This window comes from Aegilops tauschii, chromosome 4 (genome assembly GCF_002575655.3).
Source record: "Aegilops tauschii subsp. strangulata cultivar AL8/78 chromosome 4, Aet v6.0, whole genome shotgun sequence".
NCBI lineage: Eukaryota > Viridiplantae > Streptophyta > Magnoliopsida > Poales > Poaceae > Aegilops > Aegilops tauschii.
In genome coordinates, this window is record NC_053038.3 from 82,238,544 (window position 1) to 82,262,959 (window position 24,416).

Here is a 24,416-nt window from a genome sequence, read left to right on the forward strand (position 1 = left end):
CAAGGAATAGTAGAGTAGTTTCACGCGGAGGGTAGGAGCCGGCTCAGTTAGACTAGCCACGGTGAAGAATAACATACATTAGTAACATTTTTTTTTTTGAACGAGCCAGCCATGGCTGGGGTTTCATTGATTAAGCAGGGAGCAGATGACAAAGTGACAAAGGCGATGATCCTGGGATCAAGTAGGTAAACAAAAAGAAGGAAAAAGCCTTGGTGCCTGAGGCACCCGGATCTAAGACTACTATCTCAGGAAGGATCCCCGAAGGGGCTCAGAATGAATTTGAAACCGCCCTATTGCTAAAGACAGAGCTCTCCCCGGCAGCTCGCTTTCACCGTAGCCTCTTTCTTTCTGAAAACGCGGCTGTTGCGCTCTTGCCAGATTTTCCAAAGCACCAGCATGATCAGCGACTTGATTCCTTTCGCATGTGCTGGCCCTGTTGCTGAAACCATGGCTTCGACCTTTTCCAGGGAGCTGCATTCGTTGGGCAGACACGCCTTACTGAGCCCCTGGCAGTGCTGCCAAGAGGACAAGCTAGTCCATACTGTCTTCGTGAACGGGCAGCTCCAGAACAGATGAGCCGAGGTCTCCAGGTTCCTGAGGCAGAGCTGGCAAAAGTAGGAGTTTGGCCAGCCCCTACGTTAGAGACGGCCATTGCACCACAGCCGGTTCTGGTGGAGGAGCCACGCAAACATCTTAAGCTTCACCGGAGCCCAGACGGCCCAGATCATGGCATGGAACATGCCCGTCGTCGAGCCCAAGAACTGGAGGGCGTAGGCCGAGCGGGAGCTGTACTGACCTGATCCCTCCAAGTTCCAGCGGATCTGGTCCTGATCTTCGGCCTGGAAGTTGAGCTGCCGGCGCTGAATGAGACGATGCAGATCAAGAACCTCGCTGACAAGGTCGCTGTTGTTGCCGTGTGCAAGGTCCAAGACCCAGCGGGCGTCAGTGATAGCTTGTGCCACAGTTCTGCCCTTACGCCTCGAGTGCTTGAAGAGAGCGGGAAGCAGAACTTCAGCGGCACCGGCCCGAGCCAACAGCAATTCCAGAAGCTTGTCGTTCCGCCGTTGTCGACTGCGACAGTCGTTGCCGCGTTGAAAAGAGCGTGATCCGAGTCATCGCACGGCGGTTCCGTTCCAACCCAAGGGCGAGTGGGATTCTTCCAACTGTGCCAGAGCCATCTCAGCCGGAGAGCGCGACTGAACTTGGGAAGGTCCAGCACACCGAGGCCGCCGTGCTCGATCGGGGAACACACCCGTTCCCATTTAACCTTGCAGCTGCCACCGGAGAGCTCTTGATCCTTCCCCAGAGAAACCGTCGCCTGTGCTTGTCAATTTCCTTCAGGAGCTTCTTGGGGACCCGCAGCGATGTGAGGGCAAAGGTAGGTAGGGCCGAGAGAACGCAGCGAACAAGGACGCGCCTGCCTGCCATGGACAGCATTCGTCCCTTCCATCCTGCAAGCCGGGCCTTGATACGGTCAAGGATGAACTGCAGGTGAACTAGACGTAGCTGGCCCGTGGTGATCGGCAGACCTAGATATCTAATTGGGAAATGGGCAATCGGGCCGCCAAACGCTTGAAGAACTAGCTCTAAGTCGATGTCGTTGCAGTGGATCGGCGTGGCCGTGGATTTGGCAAGGTTGATCCGGAGGCCCGAGGCGTCGCCGAAGCTCTGAAGGATGTGCATCAGATGATCAATCTCCTCTCTGCCAGGGTTTGCGAAGATGATGGCGTCGTCAGCATATAAGCTCACTCTGAGCTTGACCTCACGGCCAGGCACCGGCATGATCTCAAGAGCCTCCTCAGCTGCCTGGAGCAGACGGTGGATGGGGTCGATCGCAATGATGAAGAGGAGAGGAGACAGTGGGTCTCCTTGCCTCAGCCCCCGCCGATGCAGGATTTGCGCGCCAGGTGACCCGTTGAGGAGAATGGCCGAGGATGATGTAGCGAGGAGGAGCATGATCCAATCCCGCCAGCGTGCACTAAATCCTAGCCTTGCGAGCAGCTCCAGGAGATATTCCCATGAAACATTGTCGAAAGCTCTCGAGGTGTCTAGCTTAAGAAGAACTGCCGGTGTTTTCCTGCGGTGTAGGCTCTTGACACAATTCTGGACGTAGACAAAGCTGTCGTGCAAGCATCTAGTCTTCAGGAAAGCCGTCTGGGCAGGCGAGATGATCGACTGCACCACCGAAGCAAGTCGGATTGATAGAACCTTGGAGAACAGCTTCGCAATTGAATGAATCAGACTGATCGGTTTGTAATCAGCAATGGACTCCGCTCCGTCCTTCTTGGGGATGAGTGCGACGATCGCAGAGTTCAGAGCCCCAAAATTTTGCCCGGCCAGGTGGTAGAACTGCTGGAACGCCTGCATGATATCCGTCTTTATTATGCTGCAGCAACTCCGAAAGAAGACGCCGCAAAAACCGTCCGGCCCTGGCGATTTCTCCGCTGGTGAATCTTTTATCGCCACCCAAACCTCTTCCTCGGAGAACGGGTTGTCCAGGCCATTCGCTTGCACAGAAGGCATACGCAGCTCATCCCAGTTGATCGACGTGGTTCGGTGCTGGGTGGATCCCAGGATGCAGTTGAAATGATCATGTATTGCCTTTTCCTTCTCAGCGTGCGCAGTCACAATGTTGTCTCCCACTTTTAGAGCGCTGATGAAGTTCTTGCGCCTTCTTGAGCTAATCTTGGCCATGAAGAATTTGGTGGGGGCGTCTCCCGCACGCAGCCAGGTGAGGCGGGAGGCTTGCCTTTTCCTGCAGTGCTCAATCGCCGCAAGGCCCAGTAACTTGATCTTCAGGCCTTTTCTGAGCTCAGCTTCTGCCGTCGAGAGCCGCCGTCTCTCCTGGGCAAGATCGGGGCGCAGAATGACTTCACAGGCAATGTGGAACTGAAGCTTCGTGTCACCGATCAGATCCTTGCTCCAAATGCGAAGATCCTTGGCCGCTCTGCTCATCTTGATTCGTAGCCGGGCGAAAGCGCAGGTGGTGGCCGTCGGGCGCGACCAGGCAGCCATGACCGTGTCGAGGAAGCGTGGGAACCGCGGCCAGAAGGATTCGAATTTAAATCCTCCCCGTCGACGAGGCGCCGACGCGTCGGCTAGCAGTAGCGGGCAGTGATCAGAGCATGTAGTCGACACCGCCATCAGGAGCGCGTGCGGGAACAGAGCTTCCCAGGGCGAGGAGCAGAAGAACTTATCAATGCTAACTAACGTGGGGTTATCCCTCTCATTGCTCCATGTAAACCGACGATTGCTACACTTAATCTGGCGCAGCCCTGCTCCGTCGATCGCCATTCTAAAATGGCCCATGAGCCTTCTATTAAGATTTTGGTTGTTCTTGTCTCGCGCCTCGTAGATTTGGTTGAAATCTCCGTTGATGAGCCATGGCTTGGAGGGAGGTGGTGCAGTTCTAGCTAGCTCGGCGAGGAAGGCGTCTTTGCTCGCGTCATCGGCCGGTCCGTAGACCGTGGTGAGCCAGAAGGAAGTGAGGTTGCCGGCGAGCGTGACCTTGGCCGTGAGCGCAAATTGCCCGATGGCGTGGGTGTCGACGGAGACTACATCTTTGTTCCACAGAATGGCAGCTCCGCCGCGGGTGCCGATGGCCAGCAGAATAGCGCAGCCCTGCAGGGTGCTGCCGCCAATGTCACGAACAAGCGCAGGCGTCCAAGCATCTATCTTAGTTTCCTGGAGACAGAGAATGGCAGTGTTGTTGTGCTGCAACTACCTCTCGCACAACCTCTCTCTTCGCCGGCGAGTTTAACCCACGCACGTTCCAGCACATGAGCGGGGGGGGGGGGGGGTGGAGTGGTCGTCATTCATGAGGAAACACAAAGGATCTCCGGCGACTAATGAAACTATGCAAAGCAAAGCACAGGTACACCCACCATCTCTCCGGGGGCCGCCGCCGACCACCAATAGCCCCAAAACTACGACGGCGCAACTCGAACCACGGCCTACAACTGCTACAACGGGAGAAAACGACACCTAACTCAAGCCGGCCAAGGGCTGGCCGTCGCCGGAAACTACTACTAATCCTAAAACTACAGAAATCTGATCTCGCTAACATGATCACCCTGCGGCCTCCCCGGCAACTCCATCAGGGCCAATGAGGCCAGCCGCGATGCGGAGGGCGCCCTTGTCCATGTTGGTGAGCTTGGAGATGATGGCGATGTCGTCGTCGAAGAGGGGCTCGTCGAACTTGCGGATGAGGGCTTCTGCCGCATTCTTCGTCATCTTCTCCTTTGGGCCCAGAAGTCCAAGGCCTTGCACCAGTCGGAGCGAGCCGCGCTGCGCCACAGGCACCTTGCAGTTTTGGGCAGCTTGGCGCGCGCTCTGACGTGGGGGGGGAACCGATGTCGCCCTAGACTTTGGCGGGGCAGAGTTGCGCTTGGTCGGTGCCGGGCCGAGCAGTGAGGCAGGCTTGTCGGAGAAGAGGCGCCGTGGAGCCTCCCTGTTTCCGTCGATCTCGAGCAGCTGGACCTGCTGGGTCATCACGCCGAGCTGAAGGGCGACCATGTCGGCGCGCGATGGGGTCTGGCAGCTGAAGTGCTCCGGGGCGTGACGCGGCCCCGAGAGCGTGGGGCCGAACACGTCCGGCATCCTGGGCGCGGCCTTGCTTGTCTCCGGCTTGTCGCGATCGTGGAACTCCAGGGGCGTCCCAATGGCGATCTCCTCATCCATGAGTGCGGCAGCGGCGTCGCCCAAGGTGGGAGCAGCAAGAGCCTTCTCTGCGGCGGCGAAGAACTCCGCGACGTCGTCTTGAGTGGTGCGGGGGCCAGCCGGAGCCGCAGCAGGGGAAGGCACGTGGACTTGGCTAGCGAGCTTGGCCGGGTACGCCTGTGAGGTCGAGCGGCCACCATGCCATCCATGGCCTCTTGCTTTCTTCGAGCGCGGGAGGGGGGGGGGAGGAGAGCGGCTACGCTGGCGCTCCTTGCTCGTGGCCCGCCACGATCTGCCTGGGCAGCGTGACCGCGGCCCCGGCCCAACAGGGTGTCCTTCCAGGAGCGGCGACCGCTGCCCCTGTTGGGGAACGTAGCAATAATTCAAAATTTTCCTACGTGTCACCAAGACCAATCTAGGATATGCTAGAAATGAGAGAGAAGGAGTGCATCTTCATACCCTTGAAAATCGCTAAGCGGAAGCGTTACAAGAACGCGGTTGATGGAGTCATACTCGCGGCGATTCAAATCGCGGAAGATCCGATCTAGCGCCGAACGGACGGCGCCTCCGCGTTCAACACACGTACAGCCCGGGGACGTCTCCTCCTTCTTGATCCAGCAAGGGGAGAGGAGAAGTTGAGGGAGAACTCCAGCAGCACGACGGCATGGTGGCGATGGAGCTCGTGGTTCTCCGGCAGAGCTTCGCTAAGCACTACGGAGGAGAAGGAGGAGGTGTATGAGGAGGGATGGCTGCGCGAGGGAAGAGGTGCAATTGACCTCCCACCCTCCACTATATATAGGGGCAAGGGGAGAGAGGAGGCGCCCTAGGGTTTCCCCTAGGGGGCGGCGGCCAAGCAAATTGGATCTCCCTAGGGAAAATCCTAGGGAGACTTGCCCCCCAAGCCAAGCAGGTGGAGGCTTGCCTCCCAAGCCAGGTGGAGGCGCCCCACCTCCCCAAGTAACGTGGGAAAGGGTGTGGGGGGTGCACCACCGCTTAGTTGGCTGGTTTGCCCCTTCCCCTTTGGCCCATGAGGCCCTCCAACACTTGCCGGGGCTCCCGAAACACCTTTCGGTCATGCTGGCCATAGCCTGGTACCCCCGGAACACTTCCGGACTCCAATATCCTTCGTCCAATATATCGATCTTCACCGCCGGACCATTCCGGACCTCCTCGTGATGTCCGGGATCTCATCCGGGACTCCGAACAACCTTCGGTAACCACATACTATTTCCCATAACAACTCTAGCGTCACCGAACCTTAAGTGTGTACACCCTATGGGTTCGGGAACCATGCAGACATGACCGAGACACCTCTCCGGCCAATAACCAATAGCGGGATCTGGATACCCATATTGGCTCCCACATGTTCCATGATGATCTCATCGGATGAACCATGATGTCGGGGATTCAATCAATCCCGTATACAATTCCCTTTGTCTATCGGTATGTTACTTGCCCGAGATTCGATCGTCGGTATCCCAATACCTCGTTCAATCTCGTTACCGGCAAGTCTCTTTACTTGTTCCATAACGCATGATCCCGTGGCTAACTCATTAGTCACATTGAGCTCATTATGATGATGCATTACCGAGTGGGCCCAGAGATACCTCTCCGTCATACGGAGTGACAAATCCCAGTCTCGATTCGTGCCAACCCAACAGACACTTTCGGAGATACCTGTAGTGCACCTTTATAGCCACCCAGTTACGTTGTGACGTTTGGTACACCCAAAGCATTCCTACAGTATCCGGGAGTTGCACAATCTCATGGTCTAAGGAAACGATACTTGACATTAGAAAAGCTCTAGCAAATGAACTACACGATCTTGTGCTATGCTTAGGATTGGGTCTTGTCCATCACATCATTCTCCTAATGATGTGATCCCGTTATCAATGACATCCAATGTCCATGGTCAGGAAACCATAACCATCTATTGATCAACGAGCTAGTCAACTAGAGGCTTACTAGGGACATGTTGTGGTCTATGTATTCACACATGTATTACGGTTTCCAGTTAATACAATTATAGCATGAACAATAGACAATCATCATGAACAAGGAAATACAATAATAACCATTTTATTATTGCCTCTAGGGCATATTTCCAACAGTCTCCCACTTGCACTAGAGTCAATAATCTAGTTCACATCACTATGTGATTGTAATGAATCCAACACCCATGGGGTTTGTTCATATCTCGCTTGTGAGAGAGGTTATTAGTCAACGGGTCTGAACCTTTCAGATCCGTGTGTGCTTTACAAATCTCTATGTCATCTTGTAGATGTACCTACCACGCGCTACTTGGAGCTATTCCAAATAACTGCTCTACTATACGAATCCGGTTTACTACTCAGAGTCATCCGGATTAGTGTCAAAGTTTGCATCGACGTAACCCTTTACGACGAACTCCTTTTCCACCTCCATAATCGAGAAAATTCCTTAGTCCACTAGTTACTAAGGATAAGTTCGACCACTGTCATGTGATCCATTCCTGGATCACTCTTGTACCCCTTGACTAATTCATGGCGAGGCACACTTCAGGTGCAGTACACAGCATAGCATACCGTAGAGCCTACGTCTAAAGCATAGGGGACAACCTTCGTCCTTTCTCTCTCTTCTGCCGTGGTCATGTTTTGAGTCTTACTCAATACTCACACCTTGTAACACAGCCAAGAACTCCTTCTTTGCTGATCTATTTTGAACTCCTTCAAAATCCTGTCACGGTATGCATTCATTTGAAAGTACTATTAAGCGTTTTCGATCTATCCTTATAGATCTTGATGCTCAATGTTCAAGTAGCTTAATCCAGGTTTTGCATTGAAAAACACTTTTCAAATAACCATGTATGTTTTCCAGAAATTCTACATCATTTCTGATCAACAATATGTCAACAACATATACTCATCAGAAATTCTATAGTGCTCCCACTCACTTCTTTGGAAATACAAGTTTCTCATAAACTTTGTACAAACCCAAAATCTTTGATCCTCTCATCAAAGCGTACATTCCAACTCCGAGATGCTTACTCCAATCCTTAGAAGGATTGCTGGAGCTTTGCATACTTGTTAGCATCTTTCAGGATTGACAAAACCTTCTGGTTGTATCACATACAACCTTTCCTCAAGAAAATCGTCGAGGAAACAATGTTTTGACATCCTATCTGCAAGATTTCATAAATAATGCAGTAACTGCTAATATAATTCCAACAGACTCTTAGCATCGCTACGAGTGAGAAAGTCTCATCGCAGTCAACTCCTTGAACTTGCCGGAAAACATCTTAACGACAAGTCAAGCTTTCTTAATGGTGACACTTACCATCATTGTCTGTCTTCCTTTTAAAATCCATCTGCACCCAACAGCCTTACGACCATCAAGTAGTTCTTCCAAAGTCTACACTTTGTTTTTATACATGGATCCTCTCTCGGATTTTATGGCCTCGAGCCATTCGTCGGAATCCGGGCCCATCATCGCTTCTCCATAGCTCGTAGGTTCATTGTTGTCTAGCAACATGACTTCCAAGACAGGATTACGTACCACTCTGAAGTAGCATGCATCCTTGTCGTCCTACGAGGTTTGGTAGTGACTTGATCCGAAGTTTCATGATCACTATCATAAGCTTCCACTTCAATTGGTGTAGGTGCCACAGGAACAACTTCCTATGCCCTGCTACACATTAGTTGAAGTCATGGTTCAATAACCTCATCAAGTCTCCACCATCCTCCCACTCAATTCTTTCGAGAGAAACTTTTCCTCGAGAAAGGACCTGTTTCTAGAAACAATCACTTTGCTTCCGGATCTGAAATAGGAGGTATACCCAACTGTTTTGGGTATTCTATGAAGATGCATTTATCCACTTTGGGTTTGATCTTATCAGCCTGAAACTTTTCCACATAAGCGTCGCAGCCCCAAACTTTTAAGAAACGACAGCTTAGGTTTCTCTAAACCATAGTTCATACGGTGTCGTCTCAACGGAATTGCGTGGTGCCCTATTTAAAGTGAATGCGGTTGTCTCTAATGCCTAACCCATAAACAATAGTGTAATTCGATAAGAGACATCATGGTATGCACCATATCCAATAGGGTGCAGTTATGATGTTCGGACACACCATCACACTATGGTGTTCCAGGCGGTATTAGTCGTGAAACAATTTTCACAATTTCTTAATTGTGCGTCAAACTCGTAACTCAGATATTCATCTCTATGATCATATCACAGACATTTTAGATCATATCACAGACATTTTATCCTCTTGTCACGACGATCTTCAACTTCACTCTGAAATTACTTGAACCTTTAGATAATTCAGACTTGTGTTTCATCAAGTAAATATACTCAGCATCTACTCAAATCATCTGTGAAGCAAGAACATAACGATATCCAATGCATGCCTCAGCACTCATTGGACTGCACACATCAAAATGTATTACTTCCAACAAGTTGCTTTCTTGTTCCATCTTACTGAAAACGAGGCCTTTCAGTCATCTTGCCCATGTGGTATGATTTGCATGTCTCAAGTGATTGAAAATCAAGTGAGTCCAAACGATCCATCTGTATGGACTTTCTTCATGCATATATACTAATAGACATGGTTCGCATGTCTCAATCTTTTCAAAAACGAGTGAGTCCAAAGATCCATCAACATGGAGCTTCTTCATGCGTTTTATACCAATATGACTCAAACGGCAGTGCCACAAGTATGTGGTACTATCATTACTAGTTTATATCTTTTGGCATGAACATGTGTATCACTACGATCGAGATTCAATGAACCATTCATTTTAGGTGCAAGACCATTGAAGGTATTACTCAAATAAACAGAGTAACCATTATTCTCCTTAAATGAATTACCGTATTGCAATAAACATAATCCAATCATGTCTATGCTCAACGCAAACACCAAATAACGATTATTTAGGTTTAACACCAATCTCGATGGTAGAGGGAGCGTGCGATGTTTGATCACATCAACCTTGGAAACACTTCCAACACATATCGTCATCTCACCTTTAGCTAGTCTCCGTTTATTCCGTAGCCTTTTATTTCGAGTTACCAACACTTAGCAACCGAACCGGTATCTAATACCCTGGTGCTACTAGGAGTACTAGTAAAGTACACATTAATATAATGTATATCCAATATACTTCTGTCGACCTTGCCTACCTTCTCATCTACCAAGTATCTAGGGTAGTTCTGCTTCAGTGACCGTTCCCCTCATTTCAGAAGCACTTAGTCTCGGGTTTGGGTTCAACCTTGGGTTTCTTCACTAGAGCAGCAACTGATTTGCCGTTTCATGAAGTATCCCTTCTTTCCCTTGCCCTTCTTGAAACTAGTGGTTTTACTAACCATCAACAATTGATGCTCCTACTTGATTTCTACTTTCGTGGTGTCAAACATCGCGAATAGCTCAACGATCATCATATCTATCCCTGATTTGTTATAGTTCATCACGAAGCTCTAGTAGCTTGGTGGCAGTGACTTTGGAGAACCATCACTATCTCATCTGGAAGATTAACTTCCACTCGATTCAAGCGATTGTAGTACTTAGACAATCTGAGCACATGCTCAACGGTTGAGCTGTTCTCCCTTAGTTTGCAGGCTTAAGAAACTTGTCAGAGGTCTCATACCTCTTGACGTGGGCACGAGCCTAAAATCCCAATTTCAGCTCTTGGAACATCTCATATGTTCCGCGACGTTTCAAAATGTCTTCGGTGCCTCAATTCTAAACCGTTCAACATCATGCACTGAACTATCACGTAGTCAGCAAAACGTGTATGTCAGATGTTCGCAACATCCACAAACGACGCTCGAGGTTCAGCACACCGAGCAGTGCATTAAGGACATAAGCCTTCTGTGCAGCAATGAGGACAATCCTCAGTTTACGGACCCAGTCCGCATAATTGCTACTATCAACTTTCAACTAAATTTTCTCTAGGAACATATCTTAGTAGAACTAAAGCTTAAGCTACGACATTATTTGCAAAGACCTTTTGACTATGTTCATGATAATTAAGTTCATCTAATCAAATTATTTAATGAACTCCCACTCAGATAGACATCCCTCTAGTCACCTAAGTGATACATGATCCGAGTCAACTAGGCCGTGTCCGATCATCACGTGAGACGGACTAGTCATCATCAGTGAACATCTTCATGTTGATCGTATCTTCTATACGACTCATGTTCGACCTTTCGGTCTCTTGTGTTCCGAGGCCATGTCTGTACATGCTAGGCTCGTCAAGTCAACCTAAGTGTTTCGCATGTGTAAATCTGGCTTACACCCGTTGTATGAGAACGTTAGAATCTATCACACCCGATCATCACGTGGTGCTTCGAAACAACGATCCTTCGCAACGGTGCACAGTTAGGGGGAACACATTCTTGAAATTTTAGAGAGGGATCATCTTATTTATGCTACCGTCGTTCTAAGCAAATAAGATGTAAACATGACAAACATCACATGCAAATCATAAAGTGACATGATATGGCCAATATCATCTTGCGCCTTTTGATCTCCATCTTCGAGGCGCGGCATGATCACCTTCGTCACCGGCATGACACCATGATCTCCATCATCATGATCTCCATCATCGTGTCTTCATGAAGTTGTCTCGCCAACTATTACTTCTACTACTATGGCTAACGGTTAGCAATAAAGTAAAGTAATTACATGGCGTTTTTCATTGACACGCAGGTCATACAATAAATTAAGACAACTCCTATGGCTCCTGCCGGTTGTCATACTCATCGACATGCAAGTCGTGATTCCTATTACAAGAACATGATCAATCTCATACATCACATATATATAATTCATCACATCCTTTTGGCCATACATCACATAGCATACCCTGCAAAATCAAGTTAGACGTCCTCTAATTGTTGTTGCATGTTTTACGTGGCTGCTATGGGTTTCTAGCAAGAACGTTTCTTACCTACGCAAAAGCCACAACGGTGATATGCCAATTGCTATTTACCCTTCATAAGGACCCTCTTCATCGAATCCGATCCCACTAAAGTAGGAGAGACAGACACCCGCTAGCCACCTTATGCATCAAGTGCATGTCAGTCGGTGGAACCTGTCTCACGTAAGTGTACGTGTAAGGTCGGTCCGGGCCGCTTCATCCCACAATGCCGCCGAATCAAGATAAGACTAGTAACGGCAAGCAAATTGAAAAAATCATCGCCCACAACTACTTTGTGTTCTACTCATGCATAGAATCTACGCATAGACCTAGCTCATGATGCCACTGTTGGGGAACGTAGAACTAATTCAAAATTTTCCTACGTGTCACCAAGACGAATCTAGGATATGCTAGCAACGAGAGAGAGGGAGTGCATCTTCATACCCTTGAAGATCGCTAAGCGGAAGCGTTACAAGAACGCGGTTGATGGAGTCGTATTCGCGGCGATTCAAATCGCGGAAGATCCGATCTAGCGCCGAACGGACGGCGCCTCCGCGTTCAACACACGTACAGCCCGGGGACGTCTCCTCCTTCTTGATCCAGTAAGGGGAGAGGAGAAGTTGAGGGAGAACTCCAGCAGCACGACGGCATGGTGGCGATGGAGCTCGTGGTTCTCCGGCAGAGCTTCGCTAAGCACTACGGAGGAGAAGGAAGAGGTGTATGAGGAGGGAGGGCTGCGCCAGGGAAGAGGTGCAACTGACCTCCCACCCCTCCACTATATATAGGGGCAAGGGGAGAGGGGAGGCGCCCTAGGGTTTCCCCTAGGGGGCGGCGGCCAAGCAAATTGGATCTCCCTAGGGAAAATCCTAGGGAGACTTGCCCCCCAAGCCAAGCAGGTGGAGGCTTGCCTCCCAAGCCAGGTGGAGGCGCCCCACCTCCCCAAGTAACGTGGTAAAGGGTGTGGGGGGGGGGCGCACCACCCCTTAGTTGGCTGGTTTGCCCCTTCCCCTTTGGCCCATGAGGCCCTCCAACACTTGCCGGGGCTCTGAAACACCTTTCGGTCATGCTGGCCATAGCCTGGTACCCCCGGAACACTTCCGGACTCCAATATCCTTCGTCCAATATATCGATCTTCACCGCCGGACCATTCCGGACCTCCTCGTGATGTCCGGGATCTCATCCGGGACTCCGAACAACCTTTGGTAACCACATACTATTTCCCATAACAACTCTAGCGTCACCGAACCTTAAGTGTGTAGACCCTACGGGTTCGGGAACCATGCAGACATGACCGAGACACCTCTCCGGCCAATAACCAATAGCGGGATCTGGATACCCATATTGGCTCCCACATGTTCCACGATGATCTCATCGAATGAACCACGATGTCGGGGATTCAATCAATCCCGTATACAATTCCCTTTGTCTATCGGTATATTACTTGCCCGAGATTCGATCGTCGGTCTCCCAATACCTCGGTCAATCTCGTTACCGGCAAGTCTCTTTACTCGTTCCATAACGCATGATCCCGTGGCTAACTCATTAGTCACATTGAGCTCATTATGATGATGCATTACTGAGTGGGCCCAAAGATACCTCTCCGTCATACGGAGTGACAAATCCCAGTCTCGATTCGTGCCAACCCAACAGACACTTTCGGAGATACCTGTAGTGCACCTTTATATCCACCCAGTTACGTTGTGACGTCTGGTACACCCAAAGCATTCCTACAATATCCGGAAGTTGCACAATCTCATGGTCTAAGGAAACGATACTTGACATTAGAAAAGCTCTAGCAAACGAACTACATGATCTTGTGCTATGCTTAGGATTGGGTCTTGTCCATCACATATTCTCCTAATGATGTGATCCCGTTATCAATGACATCCAATGTCCATGGTCAGGAAACCATAACCATCTATTGATCAACGAGCTAGTCAACTAGAGGCTTACTAGGCACATATTATGGTCTATGTATTCACACATGTATTACGGTTTCCAGTTAATACAATTATAGCATGAACAATAGACAATCATCATGAACAAGGAAATACAATAATAACCATTTTATTATTGCCTCTAGGGCATATTTCCAACAGCCCCCTCCCTGCCCGTCGTGGTCCCGGCGAGGGCCGCCTCCATGGAGGCCGCGGCAGCCCGTGTCCACCACAGGCGCGCGCTGCTGACGGCGATGGGGCTCCATGGGCTGGCCGTCCTCGACGTGCATGATCCAGGTGCCGGGGATGGTCCGGGGCAGATCGTCGTCATTGTCGGAGTCGGAGGAGGGTAGGCCGCTTTGAGCAGAGTGCGACGACTTGGGGGAGCGTGGGGACCAGTCCTCGACTCGGTCGACGTGTAACATATACACATCCTATATACCTAAGAGCATCTCCAGCCGTTGGCCCCCAGGGGCGCCTAAAATCGCCGCCTGGGGGTGAGCCGGCACAAAAAATGGCCTTGGGGACGAGTTGGTCCCCAGCCGCCCGGCCCAGGACCGCCCCAGGCGCGCTTAAAAAAGGCAAAAATATAGTAAAGTTCGGCAAAGTTCGGCGAAGTTCGGCATATATTACATAATAGTCGCGGATTTTTATTACATAATATATCTAATTAAAAAAGAAACTGGCTAAACGCGGAGTAGTCGCCGTCGTCGCCGCCATCCTCGCCGCCGTCGTCGTTGTCGGGCTTCTCCTCCTTGACGCGGCCGTCCCTGGTGGACCCCTGACCGGCGTCGCCAACGCGAACTGGTGGCGGCGGCGCGTCGTCATTGTCGTTGTCCTCGATGACGACGACTCCTCCTTCGTCGCGGCCCCGGCGGCGCTGCGCGAATCGCCGCAGGGCGGCGCACTGGCGCTCCCTCGCCATCTTCAGGGAGTCCGCGCGCGCCCATTCCAGGGCCGCGTCGTCGTCGAGCTCGACGTCGCCGCCGTGCTCCGTCTTCACCGCGGGGAGGCCCGGCTCCGTCTTCACCGGCGCCAGCCCCGGCTCCGTCTTGGGCTTGACGAAGCGCGGAGGAGCCGACGAGGAGGCGCGCCGGCCGCCCTCGTTGATGACGATGCCGACGCTGCGAGTGCGCCGGCCGAGCGGCGTCTCCGCCGCGGGCTCGGCCTTGACGCCGAGCAGCGCCGGAGGAGTGCGAGGAAGAGCGCGAGGAGGAGGAAGAAGAGGAGGCGCCGAACCTCCTGGGCAACCATTGCCCGTCGCGTCGGCGGTGAGCCATGGCCGTGGCTGCCGCCCTCGCCGGGGGGTATGCCAACAGCGGGTTGTTGCTGCCCTCGAGGTACGTCAGAACGCCCTCGAGGGTGCGGCCGGGGACACCCCACCACAGGTGGCGTCCCTCGCTGTTCTTCAGGCCGGCCACCACCGGCGCGCCATTGGTGGACGTCATCCTCTGCTGTTGCCGGCGCTGGAAGTATGTCGTCCACGTCGCTTGGTTGTCGGCGGCGTACTCGGGGAGGGCGAGTTGGGCGTCGGTGAGGGAGGCGCGCACGACCTCGACCTCGTCGGCGAAGTAGGACGGTTTCGCCACGGCGTCGGGCGACGGGGGAATGGGCACTCCCCCGTTGCTGAGTCTCCACCCTGTCGGCCCGGCGCGCATGTCCGGCGGCGCCGGGATGTTCGCCTGGAACAGGAGCCAAGACTCCTGTTCGTGGAGCGAGCGGCGGCCGAAGCCGTTGGGCGCCGCCTCATCTCCGGGGAATCGCTCGGCCATCGGGAGAGGGAGGGAGGGAGAGGGAGGGCTCGACGGCGGCGCTCGGGAAAGGGAGGGCTCGACAGCGGCGCTCGGGAGAGGTAGAGCTCGGCGGCTAGGGCTAGGGCTGGTATGGCCAGAGGCGAGGGAGGCCGCCGGCTTATATAGCCGCGCCGCGCCCGTGTGTACGCGTGCGAGGGAGGGGAGGCGTCGGCGCGCCGCCCCTGAGGAATCAATGGTAAGGCTGACCGGCGGCAGCCTTGCCATTGATTCCCTGTGGGAAACCGAGGCGTTGGGGGGAAGACGACGCGCGGTGTCGCTGACGCGCCGGGCCCACGGCTCTTTCGCGCCAAAACCGCTCGCCCCGGCGCCCCCGAGCGCCCCCAGCGCGCCGGGTTCGGCCTGGGTCCGCCGGCGCTAATTTCGGCCCAGGCCGGCGAAAATCGGGCTCCTGGGGTGCGACTGGGCCGATTCTTCGGCGCTGGCGCGAAAAAATCGCCTGAGATGGCCTTTCTGAAGGCGCGGCTGGAGATGCTATAAGAAATTCACCCCACTAACCTATTTATCTAAACATGCAAGTTATCCACGTCATCAACCATGTTATCTCAATTGCGTTAACCATTGTATCAGCTGTAGCTCGATGCCTACAGCCGCGACTATCTCCACCGACCCTCTAATGTGCGCGCTACTATTAATGCCCAATTGACCATCACTCCGTTACGTGGGTTCAGCGCAATCTCCTCCTCTTCCCATCGCTCATTTTCTTTTCTCCCCTCCCGGCGCTCACATCTTCCACGCAAGAGGCAACCCATCGACCCCCTCCAGAAATCTTATCCCATCTACTGTACAGGGCGGCGGCGGCTGGGATCCCATCTCCACGCCAGGTGCTCTCCGGCACGACCGCCGATTTGGCTTGCCTCCATTGCACTCCAGGATTCTCTGGGGCTACGTTTCGCTGGTGTGTTGCCTGCATCATCAAGACGGCGGCACCCCAGTCCTTCCCCACGTCTATGTCTTTGTTCCATCCAATGTAGCTCTGGTGATGCTCCTCCACCTGCCATCTGCGCCACCCAAACCAGCCGCAACCTCTTGCATCCACTGCCCACACATGTGCCGGCCAAGTTGGCCGCACAACCACAAGCGACCCACATGGGAAGCGTCGCTGCTCCTATAGATGCCACCGTGGCTGCCTCGTTGCAATCGGGCATCGTGCAGAGGTATTTCTACTACAAACTCCATCTAAGTTGTGAATATTTTTCCCTTTTGACTATTTCTATATAATTAAGTGTTGCACATGAAGAGTTCTTCGTGAGTAATCAAGATTGGTACATGAATATCGCAATTTCCCTTTCGATTCCTGTAATCTCTCTATTCCTCTTCACAATAGCGTCTGGGTCCATCATCTTTCTTTTCATTTATTTTTGGAGATGGCTCCCTACACCTATATATCTTGATTTTGCAGCAGGTCGCACGCCGTCAGGAATCCATCAATTCCTACTTCTGCTACTACACGAAGGTACGCACTGATGTTTATTCATGCGTTGGATCTTTTAAGCCCTTATTGCTGAATTCCAAGTCCTTCACCTTCGCTTACTGTTGTGCATTATTAGGATGCCACTTGATCTCTATTCAACTTTCTGACCGCTTGTAATCCTACACCATAGAGGTAGGCGGTGATGCTATGATAGCTTCTTGCTGCATTTTTATTCATCCACCGAGATTAACATTATGCACTATATGATGAGATCATCTGCTCAAGATTTCTTGTAGTTAATGTTGTCATTTTGTGATTATCTCTATATTAGAATCTGTATGTTCTGGCAATAAAATGTTTTGTTTGTTTTATTCCTGTAGGTATACAGTGCATTCTAGGCATTCCCTTATATTTTACCCAAACCAATATGACCTCACTGATGACTGACAAGCTTCTCTGCCCTTGAATCAGCATCTCGCATACGAATGACTGATGAAAGATTTTCTTTACTCTTGAATCCGACCGATCTTAATATTGCAAAACTGTCAGGTTTGATGCTTCAAGTTCTCATGCATGTAATTCGTATAAAGGTTTAATATTGCAAAACTTCCTTCACTTTCAGCATCATTGCCGCTTGCGTGCGCCTCAACCTGCACATAGATCGGGAGAAAAGGATGGCGGAGACTAGATAAAGGAAGAGGACAAGTGGAGATATCAATTTCGTATGATGCAACATGGTCAGGTAGATATGCAGCCGATAGAAGCGTTTGCTTTGTCAGGGGAGGAGAGCTCCTGCGTCATACCTGAACTACACCATGATCTGCTGCCATCAAGATACACACCCAGATCCAAAAAAATAGTTTCAACTTGCAGATTTGTTGTTTACTAACCAATTTTCTCTAGCAGGCGGCGTCAATCATATTATTGTACCCCTTTGATATAGGCGATACGTACCGTCCAGTGAAGGTAACTCCTACTCCTTTGCTTTGTTAGCTGTTGGGTGCATTATTTTTGCAAGCATTGCTAAAGAAGCCTTCTAAAGAAATTACCTTACAAAAAGTGCTCAAATCTTCTCTAATGGAATGCCATCAGTAATCCTCTCTGTCATTCAACAAACCTTATATTTGTAATCTATGATGTTTGCTGAATGTATCTCTGGATAATCAAAATATTTTGCTAATTGCAGGTACTTTTTTCTATATTCGGCGATTGAGTCTCAATCATTCTGATGTTTTACTGTCGTGAGTTACATCATCATATATGCACACCCGAGAGTGTAGACAAGTATAGGCCTGTGAACAGTCAAAGGAAGATGATAAAAAAATAGTATATGATGGAATCATCTAGCAGTTCCTGGATGTTGTGCTGTCAAGACTCGAGTGCTATTTTCCCAATATATAGACTTAAGAACATCTCCTGCTTTAATGGTCGTAACAGATTGTTATTCTTTTATTGCTTCAGTGCTACACCTACAGTCTAATTATGTCCGTCTTTGCGTCGTAAGATTCAATTCTAATCCCTCTTTATTGTCATAATCTTTTGACACAACGTACATGCCTTTTGTTTGTAACAAGGTATCCTGACTTCCCAAGCCATAATTCTTACAATATTAATTAGAATAGAATGTACGGAATGCGTAATATGCTTATGGGATGCTATGTTCCGTTATTGAACCAAAGTTCCACTATGCAAAGTTTAAGAGCTTTCTCCCTTACCTGGCATTGTCTTATGAAGTCTAACTGGCTCACAACCTTATTTCATTTTAAAACTTACCTTTCTCGCTAATTTTTGTATAATTATTTCATTCGCTGAATCTAGTAGATTGAATAAATTTGCAGAATTATGATACAACCTGAACTGGTACGCTTCTGTTCTCACCATCATGCAAATGTTCTTGCACGCTATTCTGTTTTGTCCTCCCTGTTAATGCAGATGACTACTCGCTATTGTGGCCAGATGAAGATAAGGAATTTCATGCAAGTGACAAAGAAGCATTACCACCACCCAGGGAGATCTCCAATGTTTATTTGTTTTGTGTTTCTTTATCTGCTCTTTGTGTGTCGGTTATTTTGGTTGAGCGGATGGTTGAGTAGTCACTGGAACGGAAACACCGGCAAACATTGATATGATATAAAACACACAATCTTTGTATTTTTCTTCCCAGTTGTGAATTGTTTAGTTTTATGAAATGATTTTATTTTAGCTGGGAGATGACTGGTTAACAATTATATTCAAATTATCTATATTTCATTTCTCTAATATATCCTCTTATTTCTTTCTACAATTCCCGCAGCGCGCGGGGTATCATCTAGTATCCCTAGACTATGTTACTACCTTCATAGTGGGTAGTAACATAGGTGTGGTGTCATAGAATACAACATACGGATGTATGTAAACACATTTTAGAGTGTAGATTCACTCATTTTGCTCCGTATGTAGTCACTTGATGAAATCTCTAGAAAGACTTATATTTAGGAACGGAGGGAGTAAATTATAGACTCATATTGCATTGGGACATGTGATGCTACAGTAACTAGCTAAGTTACTCAAACTACCTCTCTCTTCATTAACTCATTGCCACATAGACAAATTTGCTGAGTTGGATTCGAAGTTACTGCTGAAGTTACTCCCACTGTGGCTAGTCTTGCACGCTCGAGTCATCATAAGAGCAAGTTCAGCAGTTCCCGAAGCCCTCTCCGATCGTTGTTTCAGGGGAGAAAGCAGAAAAAACTACCTCCAGCAGCGCCCTAATTTACTTCCCTTTTTTTACCTCCCCAAAAACGCTGCCACTCTCCCCTCTATCTAGGGGAACTACGACCTCCCCAATCCCCTCCCCGACTTTGCTGCGGAAAGCTCCCTCCCGCCACCGCATCGCAGGTTCGTTCCCTCCTCAGTTTTCTCTCTGATCCGGGCAAAAAATAGTGAATCTAGGCTAAGGAGTCATGGCGCTACCGGGGAGTGATACAGGGGTGGCGTGGCCGCCGTGTGAAGACTGGGACGTGCTGGAAGGGAGGAGCTGGGCGGTGCTGCTAGAGAGATGACATGGATCCATTCATGGTGTGGCTTGCTACACGCTTCTCCTAGAGAGAACAGAGAGAAAGAGAGCAGAGATAGAGAGATGCGCTGATTGTTGCACATTTATATAGATGTATGGTGCTTCCTTTTATGATGTATGCTATTGTATGATGTGTTGTACTGCTGATTGCTGCACATTTAGATATAGATCAGAGAGATAGCTTGCTACTGGCTGCTGCTGCTATCGCTAGTAATTTGCTACTGGCTGCTGCTGCTATTTGATTTTATTTGTATTTTCTACTGATTGCTATTGATTGTTGCAAGTTATTTACTACTGGGAGATAACATTTACATAGCTATTTGCAACTGATTGCCGGTAGTTATTTGCTACTGGTTGTTGCACATCTATATGATGTATGGTTCGTTTGTTTCTGTTTCAGATTTTGGTAATGGACAGCCAGAGTTATTTTGATCTTTTGCAAAGTGATGTCGGATTGAATGATTTGCACTGGACTGAAGAAGAACAAATTGATCTCGAAAAGCATGAAGAACGATAAAGTGATCTCGAAGGGCCTGAAGAACCTACTTGTCCTATGAAGAAAAAGAGGACGGTGCATTCTATACCTGTGAAGAAAAACTTAAAATGAGACATGAAGAATCGCTACTATGGTGAAAACGAAACGGATGCACCAGTTTCATACCTATTGCACAACATCCTCGGGGTGAAGGTACAGTTCTAAGCAAAATAGTCCTTGTGGAGGTTCTGAAAGCGTCCCGCAAAATCACGCTGAAGAGATTAGCGTCCTAGTTGTGAACCTCCATGTCGTGGAGCATCCAACCGGGCTTGTTCTTCCTTTCCTACGATTGCAGCCATCATGAGTTCCTCGTCTTCGGAGGAGGAATCTTCACAAATTATCGGGCCAAGCTTCGACGGCGACTCATTTCGTTGTGGAGAGATGGCGAAAGAGAAGTAGAAGAGGAGGCATAATCATGATTGTGAGAGATATGAGGGGTGATCATGTATTTATAGAGCCGAATACTAGCCATTGGAAAACTAGCCATTTGAAAACTAGCCGTTGGTAGTTATGAAATATTCTTAAAATATAGAATAAGGGAGATGTTTAGGGGAACTGCTGGAGTTGAGTAATTTTTAGGGGAGAATCTTGTTAAGGCAGTCCCCTATTTTGAGAAATAGGGGAGAAATTTTAGGGGGACTGTTGAACTTGCTTTAGGGAGCAACTCTAGCATAGGCGGCACAATAACCGTCAATAATGATATTGACTGAAAAGGTCGTCATTCAGCCTCGAGTCACCATAATTTGTAGAGGACGCTTCATATACCACCTGTGAGACTATATTTTTAGGCTTTGGGTGTCGATACCAAGCTTATATCATCCACCAACCGCTTGTAGACCATTCTTGAGCACCGTCAATGCTACTATAGATTGCACTAAACAAACGGTCGGTGTTAGCTTTGGTCACGAGTCTCATGAGTTCAATTTTTTCAAGTTTAGTAGAAAACCTCATAAAAAAGAATTTCCTTGTAAGGATGAAATTATTGGTCTTGCTTCTATTGTTGTAACTCCCACTGATCCTTTAGAGCAACATCTGCTAGACCATGAAAATGATTTGCTTATGCATGAAAGAAATGAAATAGATAGAATCTTGTTTGAACAACAACCTCTGCTTAAACACAATTTGCCTATCGAAACACCAGGAGGTCCTCCTCCACCTAAATGTGATCATGTGTTTGAATTAAAACAACTACCTGGCACTTTGAAATATGCTTCTCTCGATGAGAAAAAGATATATCCTGTTATTATTAGTGCTAACCTTTCAGAACATGAAGAAGAAAGATTATTGAAAATTCTAAGGAAGCACCGAGCTGCTATTGGATATACTGTTGATGATCTTAAGGGCATTAGTCCCACTCTATGTCAGCACAAGATTAATATGGAACCTGATGCTAAACCCATTGTTGATCACCAACGTCGGTTAAATCCGAAGATGAAAGAAGTGGTAAGAACGGAAATACTAAAACTTCTGGAAGCAGGTATAATCTATCCTATAGCTGATAGTAGATGGGTAAGTCATGTTCATTGTGTCCCTAAGAAATGAGGTATTACTGTTTTTCCTAATGATAAGAATGAACTTATTCCACAAAGAATTGTTACAGGCTATAGAATAGTAATTGATTTTAGAAAATTAAACAAAGCAACTAGAAAAGATCATTACCCTCTGTCTTTTATTAAACAAGTGCTAGAAAGATTATCTAAGCACACACACTTTTGTTTCCTAGATGGATATTCTGGTTTCTCAAAAATACATGTTTTCCAACCTGATTAAGAAAAGACCACTTTCACTTGTCCTTTTGGAACTTATGCTTATAGACGTATGCCTTTCGGTTTATGCAATGCACCTGCTACCTTTCAAAGATGTATGACTGCTATATTCTCTGACTTTTGTGAAAAGATTGTTGAGGATTTCATGGATGACTTCTCAGATTATGGGAAGTCTTTTGATGATTGTTTAAGCAATCTTGATCGAGTTTTGCAGAGATGTGAGCAAACTAATCTTGTCTTGAATTGGGAGAAGTGCCACTTTATGGTTAACGAAGGTATTGTTTTGGGCCATAAAATTTCTGAAAGAGGTATTGAGGTGGACAAAGCTAAGGTTGATGCAATTGAGAAAATGCGATATCAAAGGTATTCGTAGTTTCCTTGGTCATGCTGGTTTCTATAGAAGATTTATCAAAGACTTCTTTAAAATTTCTAGGCCTCTTACAAATCTTTTGCAAAAGGATATTCCTTTTGTTTTTTATGATGATTGTGTAGAAGCCTTCGAAACACTCAAGAAAGCCTTAATTTCTGCACCTGTTGTTCAACCACCTGATTGGAACTTGCCTTTTGAAATTATGTGTGATGCTAGTGATTATGTTGTTGGTGCTGTTTTAGGACAAAGAGTTGATAAGAAATTGAATGTTATTCACTATGCAAGTAAAACTCTAGACAGTGCACAAAGAAATTATGCTACCACTAAAAAAGAATTTCTAGCGGTTGTGTTTGCTTGTGATAAATTTAGATCCTATATTGTGGACTCAAAAGTAATAGTTCACATTGATCATGCCGCAATAAAATATCTTATGGAAAAGAAAGATGCTAAACCTAGGCTCATTAGATGGGTTCTGTTCCTACAAGAATTTGATTTGCATATTATTGATAGGAAAGGAGTTGAGAACCCCATAGCTGATAACTTGTCTAGGTTGGAGAATGTTCTTGATGACCCACTACCTATTGATGATAGTTTTCCTGATGAGCAATTAGCTGCAATAAATGTTTCTAATAGCACACCTAGGTATGCTGACTATGCTAATTATATTGTTGCTAAATATATACCTCCTAGCTTCACATACCAACAAAACAAAAAAATTCTTTTATGATTTAAGACATTACTTTTGGGATGACCCACATCTTTATAAAAAAGGAGTAGATGGTATTATTATACGTTGTGTACCTGAGCATGAACAGGAACAAATCCTACCTAAGTGTCACTTCGAAGCTTATGGAGGACATCATGCGGGAGACAGAACTGCTCACAAGGTATTGCAATCTGGTTTTTATTGCGTACTCTCTTCAAGGATGCTCATAAGTTCGTTTTATCTTGTGATGAATGTCAAAGAATAGGTAATATCGGTAAGCGTCAAGAAATGCCTATGAATTATTCACTTGTTGTTGAACCATTTGATGTTTGGGGATTTGATTACATGGGACCTTTTCCTTCCTCTAATGGGTATACTCATATTTTGGTTGCTGTCGATTATGTTATTAAGTGGGTAGAAGCTATTCCAACTAGTAGTGATGATCACAACACCTCTATTAAAATGCTTATGGAAGTTATTTTTCCCAAGGTTTGGAGTCCCTAGATACTTAATGACTGATGGTGGTTCACACTTTATTCATGGTGCTTTCCGTAAAATGCTTGCCAAGTATGATTCTAACCATAGAATTGCATCCCCATATCATCCTCAGTCTAGTGGTCAAGTAGAACTTAGCAACAGAGAAATAAAATTGATTTTACAAAAGACTGTCAATAGGTATCGAAAGAATTGGTCCAAAAAATTGGATGATGCACTTTGGGCCTATAGAACAGCCTACAAAAATCCTATGGGTATGTCTCCTTATAAAATGGTTTATGGAAAGGCTTGTCATCCGCCTCTTGAGTTAGAACATAAAGCTTATTGGGCAATTAAAGAACTCAACTATGATTTCAAACTTGCTGGTGAAAAGAGGTTATTTGATATTAGCTCACTAGATGAATGGAGAACCCAAGCTTATAAAAATGCCAAGCTATTCAAAGAAAAAGTTAAAAGATGGCATGATGAAAGAATCCAAAAGCGGGAATTCAAAGTGGGTGAATTATTTTATTGTACAACTCTCTTTTTTATTCTTTGCAGGAAAACTTCTCTCTAAATGGGAAGGGCCTTATGTTATCAAAGAAGTTTATCGTTCTGGAGCCATCAAAATAAATAATGCCGAAGGTACAAACCCGAAGGTGGACAATGGTCAAAGAATCAAACATTATATCTCAGGTACGCCTATTAATGTTGAAAGCAATATTATCCAAACCATGACACCGGAGGAACACATAAAAGAAACCTTCCAGAACACTCCAGAATCGT

At 47.8% G+C, this 24,416-nt stretch overlaps 1 long non-coding RNA gene across 9 annotated transcripts; it reads left to right on the plus strand.

The window, feature by feature from the left end:
• Positions 1–15,970: 15,970 nt before the first annotated feature.
• On the plus strand, positions 15,971–21,039 carry LOC109759450 (uncharacterized). Of its 9 annotated transcripts, none has more exons than XR_002232098.4 (4): positions 15,977–16,467; positions 16,713–16,766; positions 16,861–17,690; positions 17,911–20,841. It is a non-coding gene; the product is annotated as an uncharacterized lncRNA (long non-coding RNA). The 9 variants fall into 9 exon arrangements; XR_002232100.4 differs by having other exon boundaries at positions 16,716–16,766; XR_002232094.4 differs by having other exon boundaries at positions 15,971–17,690; positions 17,911–19,601; positions 19,692–21,039.
• Positions 21,040–24,416: the final 3,377 nt, after the last annotated feature.